Source organism: Lissotriton helveticus, chromosome 4_1 (assembly GCF_964261635.1).
Source record: "Lissotriton helveticus chromosome 4_1, aLisHel1.1, whole genome shotgun sequence".
Taxonomy (NCBI): Eukaryota; Metazoa; Chordata; class Amphibia; order Caudata; family Salamandridae; genus Lissotriton; species Lissotriton helveticus.
The window spans coordinates 969,510,076-969,522,910 of NC_136063.1; the positions used below are offsets into that span (position 1 = coordinate 969,510,076).

General features: G+C 32.9%; 8 non-coding genes across 8 annotated transcripts; all 8 read left to right on the forward strand.

Moving 5' to 3' along the window:
* Window positions 1-509: 509 nt before the first annotated feature.
* TRNAI-AAU (transfer RNA isoleucine (anticodon AAU)) lies at window positions 510-583 on the forward strand. Its single transcript has one exon. It is a non-coding gene; the product is annotated as a tRNA-Ile (tRNA).
* Window positions 584-1,373: 790 nt separating this feature from the next.
* TRNAI-AAU (transfer RNA isoleucine (anticodon AAU)) lies at window positions 1,374-1,447 on the forward strand. Its single transcript has one exon. It is a non-coding gene; the product is annotated as a tRNA-Ile (tRNA).
* Window positions 1,448-2,890: 1,443 nt separating this feature from the next.
* Window positions 2,891-2,964, forward strand: TRNAI-AAU (transfer RNA isoleucine (anticodon AAU)). Its single transcript has one exon. It is a non-coding gene; the product is annotated as a tRNA-Ile (tRNA).
* A 2,754-nt stretch (window positions 2,965-5,718) lies between these two features.
* On the forward strand, window positions 5,719-5,792 carry TRNAI-AAU (transfer RNA isoleucine (anticodon AAU)). Its single transcript has one exon. It is a non-coding gene; the product is annotated as a tRNA-Ile (tRNA).
* A 1,444-nt stretch (window positions 5,793-7,236) lies between these two features.
* TRNAI-AAU (transfer RNA isoleucine (anticodon AAU)) lies at window positions 7,237-7,310 on the forward strand. The gene has a single exon. It is a non-coding gene; the product is annotated as a tRNA-Ile (tRNA).
* A 790-nt stretch (window positions 7,311-8,100) lies between these two features.
* On the forward strand, window positions 8,101-8,174 carry TRNAI-AAU (transfer RNA isoleucine (anticodon AAU)). Its single transcript has one exon. It is a non-coding gene; the product is annotated as a tRNA-Ile (tRNA).
* A 1,443-nt stretch (window positions 8,175-9,617) lies between these two features.
* TRNAI-AAU (transfer RNA isoleucine (anticodon AAU)) lies at window positions 9,618-9,691 on the forward strand. The gene has a single exon. It is a non-coding gene; the product is annotated as a tRNA-Ile (tRNA).
* A 2,754-nt stretch (window positions 9,692-12,445) lies between these two features.
* On the forward strand, window positions 12,446-12,519 carry TRNAI-AAU (transfer RNA isoleucine (anticodon AAU)). Its single transcript has one exon. It is a non-coding gene; the product is annotated as a tRNA-Ile (tRNA).
* Window positions 12,520-12,835: the final 316 nt, after the last annotated feature.

The window sequence follows — 12,835 nt, forward strand, 5'->3', positions numbered from 1 at the left end:
CGCTGCTTGAAGGATTGGATGGAATCAGTAGCATTTCATCATCTGCTAATTCTTCAAAAGTATTCTATATATTTAGTGAGCCTATTAGTTTAGTCTGTTAGAGCATGAAGTTAAAAACGCAAAGGACATAATTTCAATCAGTCTCCAAGCCAATATTTGAAGCTCCTTTAATGTTGAAAATAGTTGTATTTTCTTCTGTATCATGTTTACCTCCATATTTCCTTTGCGCAGAAGCTGATAGAATGATTAGATGAATCAATTGAATATAGGTGATGAATATTTATTTATTGCTAAACCACGTGGAAAAAACGTTACTGGTTCAAAATTCTAACACTAAGTATGGAAATCTCTTTTGTATTGCAATTTTTTTGAAGTCATATTAGTTTCTTCATGTTGATAATATGAAAGTTAATTCATATTAAACAGCTGAAATTAAGCTTTCCAAATCTCCCGGTTGAACTATCATTAGCACTGCTTCCTGTGCTGGTCCTCCAGAAGATGTGCAAATTGGCCTGTTAGCTCAGTTGGTTAGAGTGTGGTGCTAATAACGCCAAGGTCACAGGTTTGATCCCTGTACAGGCCATGTTTAATTCTTTGAAAAAAGATGAATTTTTCTTGTGTCTCATTTTGGACTGTTTATCTCCTTGGATCAAACGCAGCTTGAAGGATAGGATGAATACATTTGATATAATTATAGAATTAATTACTATTCTTAAAGCACCTGGAATATCTATTCATGGTTCTAAGTTCTAATGCCCAGTAACTAAATCTCTTATTTATTGCAATTTATTGAGATCATTTTTGTTTAGTCTTGTTGATAATATATAAAGATACTATGAATGTAAACAGCTGAATATAAGCTTTCCAACTATCCCGGATTAACAATCAGTAGGACTTCATCATCTGCTTCATCTTCAGTAGTATGCTATATATTTAGTGACTCTATTAGTTTAGACTGCTAGAGCATGAAGTTAAAAACGCCAAGGACATACTTTCAATCAGTCTCCAAGCCAATACTTGATGCTCCTTTAATGTTGTAAATAGATGTATTTTCTACTGTATCATGTTTATCTCTATATTTCCTTTGAGGAGAAGCTGATAAAATGATTAGATGAATCAATTCAATATAGGTGATGAATATTTATTTATTGCTTAACCACATGGAAAATTGTTTAATGGTTCTAAGTTCTAACACTTAGTATGAAAATCTCTTTTGTATTGTAATTTTTTTTAAGTCATATTAGTTTCTTCATGTTGATAATATATAACAATAACTTCATGGTAAACTGCTGAAATTAAGCTTTCCAAATCTCCTGGGTTAACTATCATTTGCCCTTCTTCATTTGCTGGACCTCCAGGTAGTTGTGCAAAATGGCCTGTTAGCTCAGATGGTTAGAGCGTGGTGCTAATAACGCCAAGGTCACAGGTTCGATCCCTGTACAGGCCAAGTTTAATTGTTTGAAAAAATATTAATTTTTCTAGTGTCTCATTTTGAACTGTTTATCTCCTTGAATCACACACTGCTAGAAGGATTGGATGGAATCAGTAGCATTTCATTATCTGCTAATTCTTCAAAAGTATTCTATATATTTAGTGAGCCTATTAGTTTAGTCTGTTAGAGCATGAAGTTAAAAACGCAAAGGACATAATTTCAATCAGTCTCCAAGCCAATACTTGATTCTCCTTTAATGTTGAAAATAGATGTATTTTCTTCTGTATCATGTTTACCTCTATATTTCCTTTGTGCAGAAGCTGATAGAATGATTAGATGAATCAATTGAATATAGGTGATGAATATTTATTTATTGCTAAACCACGTGGAAAAAACGTTACTGGTTCAAACTTCTAACACTAAGTATGGAAATCTCTTTTGTATTGCAATTTTTTTGAAGTCATATTAGTTTCTTCATGTTGATAATATGAAAGTTAATTCATATTAAACAGCTGAAATTAAGCTTTCCAAATCTCCCGGTTGAACTATCATTAGCACTGCTTCCTGTGCTGGTCCTCCAGAAGATGTGCAAATTGGCCTTTTAGCTCAGTTGGTTAGAGCGTGGTGCTAATAACGCCAAGGTCACAGGTTTGATCCCTGTACAGGCCAAGTTTAATTCTTTGAAAAAAGATGAATTTTTCTTGTGTCTCATTTTGGACTGTTTATCTCCTTGGATCAAACGCTGCTTGAAGGATTGGATGAATACATTTGATATAATTATAGAATTAATGACTATTCTTAAAGCGCCTGGAATATCTATTAATGGTTCTAAGTTCTAACGCCCAGTAACTAAATCTCTTATTTATTGCAATTTATTGAGATCATTTTTGTTTAGTCTTGTTGATAATATATAAAGATACTATGAATGTAAACAGCTGAATATAAGCTTTCCAACTATCCCGGATTAACAATCAGTAGGACTTCATCATCTGCTTCATCTTCAGTAGTATGCTATATATTTAGTGACTCTATTAGTTTAGTCTGTTAGAGCATGAAGTTAAAAACGCCTAGGACATACTTTCAATCAGTCTCCAAGCCAATACTTGATGCTCCTTTAATGTTGAAAATAGATGTATTTTCTACTGTATCATGTTTATCTCTATATTTCCTTTGAGGAGAAGCTGATAAAATGATTAGATGAATCAATTCAATATAGGTGATGAATATTTATTTATTGCTTAACCACATGGAAAAAACGTTAATGGTTCTAAGTTCTAACACTAAGTATGAAAATCTCTTTTGTATTGTAATTTTTTTAAGTCATATTAGTTTCTTCATGTTGATAATATATAACAATAACTTCATGGTAAACTGCTGAAATTAAGCTTTCCAAATCTCCTGGGTTAACTATCATTTGCCCTTCTTCATTTGCTGGACCTCCAGATAGTTGTGCAAAATGGCCTGTTAGCTCAGATGGTTAGAGCGTGGTGCTAATAACGCCAAGGTCACAGGTTCGATCCCTGTACAGGCCAAGTTTAATTGTTTGAAAAAAGATTATTTTTTCTAGTGTCTCATTTTGGACTGTTTATCTCCTTGAATCACACGCTGCTTGAAGGATTGGATGGAATCAGTAGCATTTCATCATCTGCTAATTCTTCAAAAGTATTCTATATATTTAGTGAGCCTATTAGTTTAGTCTGTTAGAGCATGAAGTTAAAAACGCAAAGGACATAATTTCAATCAGTCTCCAAGCCAATACTTGATTCTCCTTTAATGTTGAAAATAGATGTATTTTCTTCTGTATCATGTTTACCTCTATATTTCCTTTGCGCAGAAGCTGATAGAATGATTAGATGAATCAATTGAATATAGGTGATGAATATTTATTTATTGCTAAACCACGTGGAAAAAACGTTAGTGGTTCAAAATTCTAACACTAAGTATGGAAATCTCTTTTGAATTGCAATTTTTTTGAAGTCATATTAGTTTCTTCATGTTGATAATATGAAAGTTAATTCATATTAAACAGCTGAAATTAAGCTTTCCAAATCTCCCGGTTGAACTATCATTAGCACTCCTTCCTGTGCTGGTCCTCCAGAACATGTGCAAATTGGCCTGTTAGATCAGTTGGTTAGAGCGTCGTGCTAATAACGCCAAGGTCACAGGTTCGATCCCTGTACAGGCCAAGTTTAATTCTTTGAAAAAAGATGAATTTTTCTTGTGTCTCATTTTGGACTGTTTATCTCCTTGGATCAAACGCTGCTTGAAGGATTGGATGAATACATTTGATATAATTATAGAATTAATTACTATTCTTAAAGTGCCTGGAATATCTATTAATGGTATTAAGTTCTAACGCCAAGTAACTAAATCTCCTATTTATTGCAATTTATTGAGATCATTTTTGTTTAGTCTTGTTGATAATATATAAAGATACTATGAATGTAAACAGCTGAATATAAGCTTTCCAACTATCCCGGATTAACAATCAGTAGGACTTCATCATCTGCTTCATCTTCAGTAGTATGCTATATATTTAGTGACTCTATTAGTTTAGTCTGTTAGAGCATGAAGTTAAAAACGCAAAGGACATAATTTCAATCAGTCTCCAAGCCAATACTTGATGCTCCTTTAATGTTGAAAATAGATGTATTTCTACTGTATCATGTTTATCTCTATATTTCCTTTGAGGAGAAGCTGATAAAATGATTAGATGAATCAATTCAATATAGGTGATGAATATTTATGTATTGCTTAACCACATGGAAAAAACGTTAATGGTTCTAAGTTCTAACACTAAGTATGAAAATCTCTTTTGTATTGTAATTTTTTTAAAAACATATTAGTTTCTTCATGTTGATAATATATAACAATAACTTCATGGTAAACTGCTGAAATTAAGCTTTCCAAATTTCCTGGGTTAACTATCATTTGCCCTTCTTCATTTGCTGGACCTCCAGGTAGTTGTGCAAAATGGCCTGTTAGCTCAGATGGTTAGAGCGTGGTGCTAATAACGCCAAGGTCACAGGTTCGATCCCTTTACAGGCCAAGTTTAATTGTTTGAACAAAGATGAATTTTTCTTGTGTCTCATTTTGGACTGTTTATCTCCTTGAATCACACGCTGCTTGAAGGATTGGATGGAATCAGTAGCATTTCATCATCTGCTAATTCTTCAAAAGTATTCTATATATTTAGTGAGCCTATTAGTTTAGTCTGTTAGAGCATGAAGTTAAAAACGCAAAGGACATAATTTCAATCAGTCTCCAAGCCAATACTTGAAGCTCCTTTAATGTTGAAAATAGATGTATTTTCTACTGTATCATGTTTATCTCTATATTTCCTTTGAGGAGAAGCTGATAAAATGATTAGATGAATTAATTCAATATAGGTGATGAATATTTATTTATTGCTTAACCACATGGAAAAAACGTTAATGGTTCTAAGTTCTAACACTAAGTATGTAAATCTCTTTTGTATTGTAATTTTTTTTAAGTCATATTAGTTTCTTCATGTTGATAATATATAACAATAACTTCATGGTAAACTGCTGAAATTAAGCTTTCCAAATCTCCTGGGTTAACTATCATTTGCCCTTCTTCATTTGCTGGACCTCCAGGTAGTTGTGCAAAATGACCTGTTAGCTCAGATGGTTAGAGTGTGGTGCTAATAACGCCAAGGTCACAGTATCGATCCCTGTACAGGCCAAGTTCAATTGTTTGAACAAAGATGAATTTTTCTTGTGTCTCATTTTGGACTGTTAATCTTCTTGAATCACACGCTGCTTGAAGGATTGGATGGAATCAGTAGCATTTCATCATCTGCTAATTCTTCAAAAGTATTCTATATATTTAGTGAGCCTATTAGTTTAGTCTGTTAGAGCATGAAGTTAAAAATGCAAAGGACATAATTTCAATCAGTCTCCAAGCCAATATTTGAAGCTCCTTTAATGTTGAAAATAGATGTATTTTCTTCTGTATCATGTTTACCTCCATATTTCCTTTGCGCAGAAGCTGATAGAATGATTAGATGAATCAATTGAATATAGGTGATGAATATTTATTTATTGCTAAACCACGTGGAAAAAATGTTACTGGTTCAAAATTCTAACACTAAGTATGGAAATCTCTTTTGTATTGCAATTTTTTTGAAGTCATATTAGTTTCTTCATGTTGATAATATGAAAGTTAATTCATATTAAACAGCTGAAATTAAGCTTTCCAAATCTCCCGGTTGAACTATCATTAGCACTGCTTCCTGTGCTGGTCCTCCAGAAGATGTGCAAATTGGCCTGTTAGCTCAGTTGGTTAGAGCGTGGTGCTAATAACGCCAAGGTCACAGGTTCGATCCCTGTACAGGCCAAGTTTAATTCTTTGAAAAAGATTAATTTTTCTTGTGTCTCATTTTGGACTGTTTATCTCCTTGGATCAAACGCTGCTTGAAGGACTGGATGAATACATTTGATATAATTATAGAATTAATTACTATTCTTAAAGTGCCTGGAATATCTATTAATGGTTCTAAGTTCTAACGCCAAGTAACTAAATCTCTTATTTATTGCAATTTATTGAGATCATTTTTGTTTAGTCTTGTTGATAATATATAAAGATGCTATGAATGTAAACAGCTGAATATAAGCTTTCCAACTATCCCGGATTAACAATCAGCAGGACTTCATCATCTGCTTCATCTTCAGTAGTATGCTATATATTTAGTGACTCTATTGGTTTAGTCTGTTAGAGCATGAAGTAAAAAACGCCAAGGACATACTTTCAATCAGTCTCCAAGCCAATACTTGATGCTCCTTTAATGTTGAAAATAGATGTCTTTTCTACTGTATCATGTTTATCTCTATATTTCCTTTGAGGAGAAGCTGATAAAATGATTAGATGAATCAATTCAATATAGGTGATGAATATTTATTTATTGCTTAACCACATGGAAAAAACGTTAATGGTTCTAAGTTCTAACACTAAGTATGAAAATCTCTTTTGTATTGTACTTTTTTTTAAGTCATATTAGTTTCTTCATGTTGATAATATATAACAATAACTTCATGGTAAACTGCTGAAATTAAGCTTTCCAAATCTCCTGGGTTAACTATCATTTGCCCTTTTTTCATTTGCTGGACCTCCAGGTAGTTGTGCAAAATGACCTGTTAGCTCAGATGGTTAGAGCGTGGTGCTAATAACGCCAAGGTCACAGGATCGATCCCTGTACAGGCCAAGTTCAATTGTTTGAACAAAGATGAATTTTTCTTGTGTCTCATTTTGGACTGTTAATCTTCTTGAATCACACGCTGCTTGAAGGATTGGATGGAATCAGTAGCATTTCATCATCTGCTAATTCTTCAAAAGTATTCTATATATTTAGTGAGCCTATTAGTTTAGTCTGTTAGAGCATGAAGTTAAAAACGCAAAGGACATAATTTCAATCAGTCTCCAAGCCAATATTTGAAGCTCCTTTAATGTTGAAAATAGTTGTATTTTCTTCTGTATCATGTTTACCTCCATATTTCCTTTGCGCAGAAGCTGATAGAATGATTAGATGAATCAATTGAATATAGGTGATGAATATTTATTTATTGCTAAACCACGTGGAAAAAACGTTACTGGTTCAAAATTCTAACACTAAGTATGGAAATCTCTTTTGTATTGCAATTTTTTTGAAGTCATATTAGTTTCTTCATGTTGATAATATGAAAGTTAATTCATATTAAACAGCTGAAATTAAGCTTTCCAAATCTCCCGGTTGAACTATCATTAGCACTGCTTCCTGTGCTGGTCCTCCAGAAGATGTGCAAATTGGCCTGTTAGCTCAGTTGGTTAGAGTGTGGTGCTAATAACGCCAAGGTCACAGGTTTGATCCCTGTACAGGCCATGTTTAATTCTTTGAAAAAAGATGAATTTTTCTTGTGTCTCATTTTGGACTGTTTATCTCCTTGGATCAAACGCAGCTTGAAGGATAGGATGAATACATTTGATATAATTATAGAATTAATTACTATTCTTAAAGCACCTGGAATATCTATTCATGGTTCTAAGTTCTAATGCCCAGTAACTAAATCTCTTATTTATTGCAATTTATTGAGATCATTTTTGTTTAGTCTTGTTGATAATATATAAAGATACTATGAATGTAAACAGCTGAATATAAGCTTTCCAACTATCCCGGATTAACAATCAGTAGGACTTCATCATCTGCTTCATCTTCAGTAGTATGCTATATATTTAGTGACTCTATTAGTTTAGACTGCTAGAGCATGAAGTTAAAAACGCCAAGGACATACTTTCAATCAGTCTCCAAGCCAATACTTGATGCTCCTTTAATGTTGTAAATAGATGTATTTTCTACTGTATCATGTTTATCTCTATATTTCCTTTGAGGAGAAGCTGATAAAATGATTAGATGAATCAATTCAATATAGGTGATGAATATTTATTTATTGCTTAACCACATGGAAAATTGTTTAATGGTTCTAAGTTCTAACACTTAGTATGAAAATCTCTTTTGTATTGTAATTTTTTTTAAGTCATATTAGTTTCTTCATGTTGATAATATATAACAATAACTTCATGGTAAACTGCTGAAATTAAGCTTTCCAAATCTCCTGGGTTAACTATCATTTGCCCTTCTTCATTTGCTGGACCTCCAGGTAGTTGTGCAAAATGGCCTGTTAGCTCAGATGGTTAGAGCGTGGTGCTAATAACGCCAAGGTCACAGGTTCGATCCCTGTACAGGCCAAGTTTAATTGTTTGAAAAAATATTAATTTTTCTAGTGTCTCATTTTGAACTGTTTATCTCCTTGAATCACACACTGCTAGAAGGATTGGATGGAATCAGTAGCATTTCATTATCTGCTAATTCTTCAAAAGTATTCTATATATTTAGTGAGCCTATTAGTTTAGTCTGTTAGAGCATGAAGTTAAAAACGCAAAGGACATAATTTCAATCAGTCTCCAAGCCAATACTTGATTCTCCTTTAATGTTGAAAATAGATGTATTTTCTTCTGTATCATGTTTACCTCTATATTTCCTTTGTGCAGAAGCTGATAGAATGATTAGATGAATCAATTGAATATAGGTGATGAATATTTATTTATTGCTAAACCACGTGGAAAAAACGTTACTGGTTCAAACTTCTAACACTAAGTATGGAAATCTCTTTTGTATTGCAATTTTTTTGAAGTCATATTAGTTTCTTCATGTTGATAATATGAAAGTTAATTCATATTAAACAGCTGAAATTAAGCTTTCCAAATCTCCCGGTTGAACTATCATTAGCACTGCTTCCTGTGCTGGTCCTCCAGAAGATGTGCAAATTGGCCTTTTAGCTCAGTTGGTTAGAGCGTGGTGCTAATAACGCCAAGGTCACAGGTTTGATCCCTGTACAGGCCAAGTTTAATTCTTTGAAAAAAGATGAATTTTTCTTGTGTCTCATTTTGGACTGTTTATCTCCTTGGATCAAACGCTGCTTGAAGGATTGGATGAATACATTTGATATAATTATAGAATTAATGACTATTCTTAAAGCGCCTGGAATATCTATTAATGGTTCTAAGTTCTAACGCCCAGTAACTAAATCTCTTATTTATTGCAATTTATTGAGATCATTTTTGTTTAGTCTTGTTGATAATATATAAAGATACTATGAATGTAAACAGCTGAATATAAGCTTTCCAACTATCCCGGATTAACAATCAGTAGGACTTCATCATCTGCTTCATCTTCAGTAGTATGCTATATATTTAGTGACTCTATTAGTTTAGTCTGTTAGAGCATGAAGTTAAAAACGCCTAGGACATACTTTCAATCAGTCTCCAAGCCAATACTTGATGCTCCTTTAATGTTGAAAATAGATGTATTTTCTACTGTATCATGTTTATCTCTATATTTCCTTTGAGGAGAAGCTGATAAAATGATTAGATGAATCAATTCAATATAGGTGATGAATATTTATTTATTGCTTAACCACATGGAAAAAACGTTAATGGTTCTAAGTTCTAACACTAAGTATGAAAATCTCTTTTGTATTGTAATTTTTTTAAGTCATATTAGTTTCTTCATGTTGATAATATATAACAATAACTTCATGGTAAACTGCTGAAATTAAGCTTTCCAAATCTCCTGGGTTAACTATCATTTGCCCTTCTTCATTTGCTGGACCTCCAGATAGTTGTGCAAAATGGCCTGTTAGCTCAGATGGTTAGAGCGTGGTGCTAATAACGCCAAGGTCACAGGTTCGATCCCTGTACAGGCCAAGTTTAATTGTTTGAAAAAAGATTATTTTTTCTAGTGTCTCATTTTGGACTGTTTATCTCCTTGAATCACACGCTGCTTGAAGGATTGGATGGAATCAGTAGCATTTCATCATCTGCTAATTCTTCAAAAGTATTCTATATATTTAGTGAGCCTATTAGTTTAGTCTGTTAGAGCATGAAGTTAAAAACGCAAAGGACATAATTTCAATCAGTCTCCAAGCCAATACTTGATTCTCCTTTAATGTTGAAAATAGATGTATTTTCTTCTGTATCATGTTTACCTCTATATTTCCTTTGCGCAGAAGCTGATAGAATGATTAGATGAATCAATTGAATATAGGTGATGAATATTTATTTATTGCTAAACCACGTGGAAAAAACGTTAGTGGTTCAAAATTCTAACACTAAGTATGGAAATCTCTTTTGAATTGCAATTTTTTTGAAGTCATATTAGTTTCTTCATGTTGATAATATGAAAGTTAATTCATATTAAACAGCTGAAATTAAGCTTTCCAAATCTCCCGGTTGAACTATCATTAGCACTCCTTCCTGTGCTGGTCCTCCAGAACATGTGCAAATTGGCCTGTTAGATCAGTTGGTTAGAGCGTCGTGCTAATAACGCCAAGGTCACAGGTTCGATCCCTGTACAGGCCAAGTTTAATTCTTTGAAAAAAGATGAATTTTTCTTGTGTCTCATTTTGGACTGTTTATCTCCTTGGATCAAACGCTGCTTGAAGGATTGGATGAATACATTTGATATAATTATAGAATTAATTACTATTCTTAAAGTGCCTGGAATATCTATTAATGGTATTAAGTTCTAACGCCAAGTAACTAAATCTCCTATTTATTGCAATTTATTGAGATCATTTTTGTTTAGTCTTGTTGATAATATATAAAGATACTATGAATGTAAACAGCTGAATATAAGCTTTCCAACTATCCCGGATTAACAATCAGTAGGACTTCATCATCTGCTTCATCTTCAGTAGTATGCTATATATTTAGTGACTCTATTAGTTTAGTCTGTTAGAGCATGAAGTTAAAAACGCAAAGGACATAATTTCAATCAGTCTCCAAGCCAATACTTGATGCTCCTTTAATGTTGAAAATAGATGTATTTCTACTGTATCATGTTTATCTCTATATTTCCTTTGAGGAGAAGCTGATAAAATGATTAGATGAATCAATTCAATATAGGTGATGAATATTTATGTATTGCTTAACCACATGGAAAAAACGTTAATGGTTCTAAGTTCTAACACTAAGTATGAAAATCTCTTTTGTATTGTAATTTTTTTAAAAACATATTAGTTTCTTCATGTTGATAATATATAACAATAACTTCATGGTAAACTGCTGAAATTAAGCTTTCCAAATTTCCTGGGTTAACTATCATTTGCCCTTCTTCATTTGCTGGACCTCCAGGTAGTTGTGCAAAATGGCCTGTTAGCTCAGATGGTTAGAGCGTGGTGCTAATAACGCCAAGGTCACAGGTTCGATCCCTTTACAGGCCAAGTTTAATTGTTTGAACAAAGATGAATTTTTCTTGTGTCTCATTTTGGACTGTTTATCTCCTTGAATCACACGCTGCTTGAAGGATTGGATGGAATCAGTAGCATTTCATCATCTGCTAATTCTTCAAAAGTATTCTATATATTTAGTGAGCCTATTAGTTTAGTCTGTTAGAGCATGAAGTTAAAAACGCAAAGGACATAATTTCAATCAGTCTCCAAGCCAATACTTGAAGCTCCTTTAATGTTGAAAATAGATGTATTTTCTACTGTATCATGTTTATCTCTATATTTCCTTTGAGGAGAAGCTGATAAAATGATTAGATGAATTAATTCAATATAGGTGATGAATATTTATTTATTGCTTAACCACATGGAAAAAACGTTAATGGTTCTAAGTTCTAACACTAAGTATGTAAATCTCTTTTGTATTGTAATTTTTTTTAAGTCATATTAGTTTCTTCATGTTGATAATATATAACAATAACTTCATGGTAAACTGCTGAAATTAAGCTTTCCAAATCTCCTGGGTTAACTATCATTTGCCCTTCTTCATTTGCTGGACCTCCAGGTAGTTGTGCAAAATGACCTGTTAGCTCAGATGGTTAGAGTGTGGTGCTAATAACGCCAAGGTCACAGTATCGATCCCTGTACAGGCCAAGTTCAATTGTTTGAACAAAGATGAATTTTTCTTGTGTCTCATTTTGGACTGTTAATCTTCTTGAATCACACGCTGCTTGAAGGATTGGATGGAATCAGTAGCATTTCATCATCTGCTAATTCTTCAAAAGTATTCTATATATTTAGTGAGCCTATTAGTTTAGTCTGTTAGAGCATGAAGTTAAAAATGCAAAGGACATAATTTCAATCAGTCTCCAAGCCAATATTTGAAGCTCCTTTAATGTTGAAAATAGATGTATTTTCTTCTGTATCATGTTTACCTCCATATTTCCTTTGCGCAGAAGCTGATAGAATGATTAGATGAATCAATTGAATATAGGTGATGAATATTTATTTATTGCTAAACCACGTGGAAAAAATGTTACTGGTTCAAAATTCTAACACTAAGTATGGAAATCTCTTTTGTATTGCAATTTTTTTGAAGTCATATTAGTTTCTTCATGTTGATAATATGAAAGTTAATTCATATTAAACAGCTGAAATTAAGCTTTCCAAATCTCCCGGTTGAACTATCATTAGCACTGCTTCCTGTGCTGGTCCTCCAGAAGATGTGCAAATTGGCCTGTTAGCTCAGTTGGTTAGAGCGTGGTGCTAATAACGCCAAGGTCACAGGTTCGATCCCTGTACAGGCCAAGTTTAATTCTTTGAAAAAGATTAATTTTTCTTGTGTCTCATTTTGGACTGTTTATCTCCTTGGATCAAACGCTGCTTGAAGGACTGGATGAATACATTTGATATAATTATAGAATTAATTACTATTCTTAAAGTGCCTGGAATATCTATTAATCGTTCTAAGTTCTAAAGCCAAGTAACTAAATCTCTTATTTATAGCATTTTATTGAGATCATTTTTGTTTAGTCTTGTTGATAATATATAAATATACTATGAATGTAAACAGCTGAATATAAGCTTTCCAACTATCCCGGATTAACAATCAGTAGGACTTCAT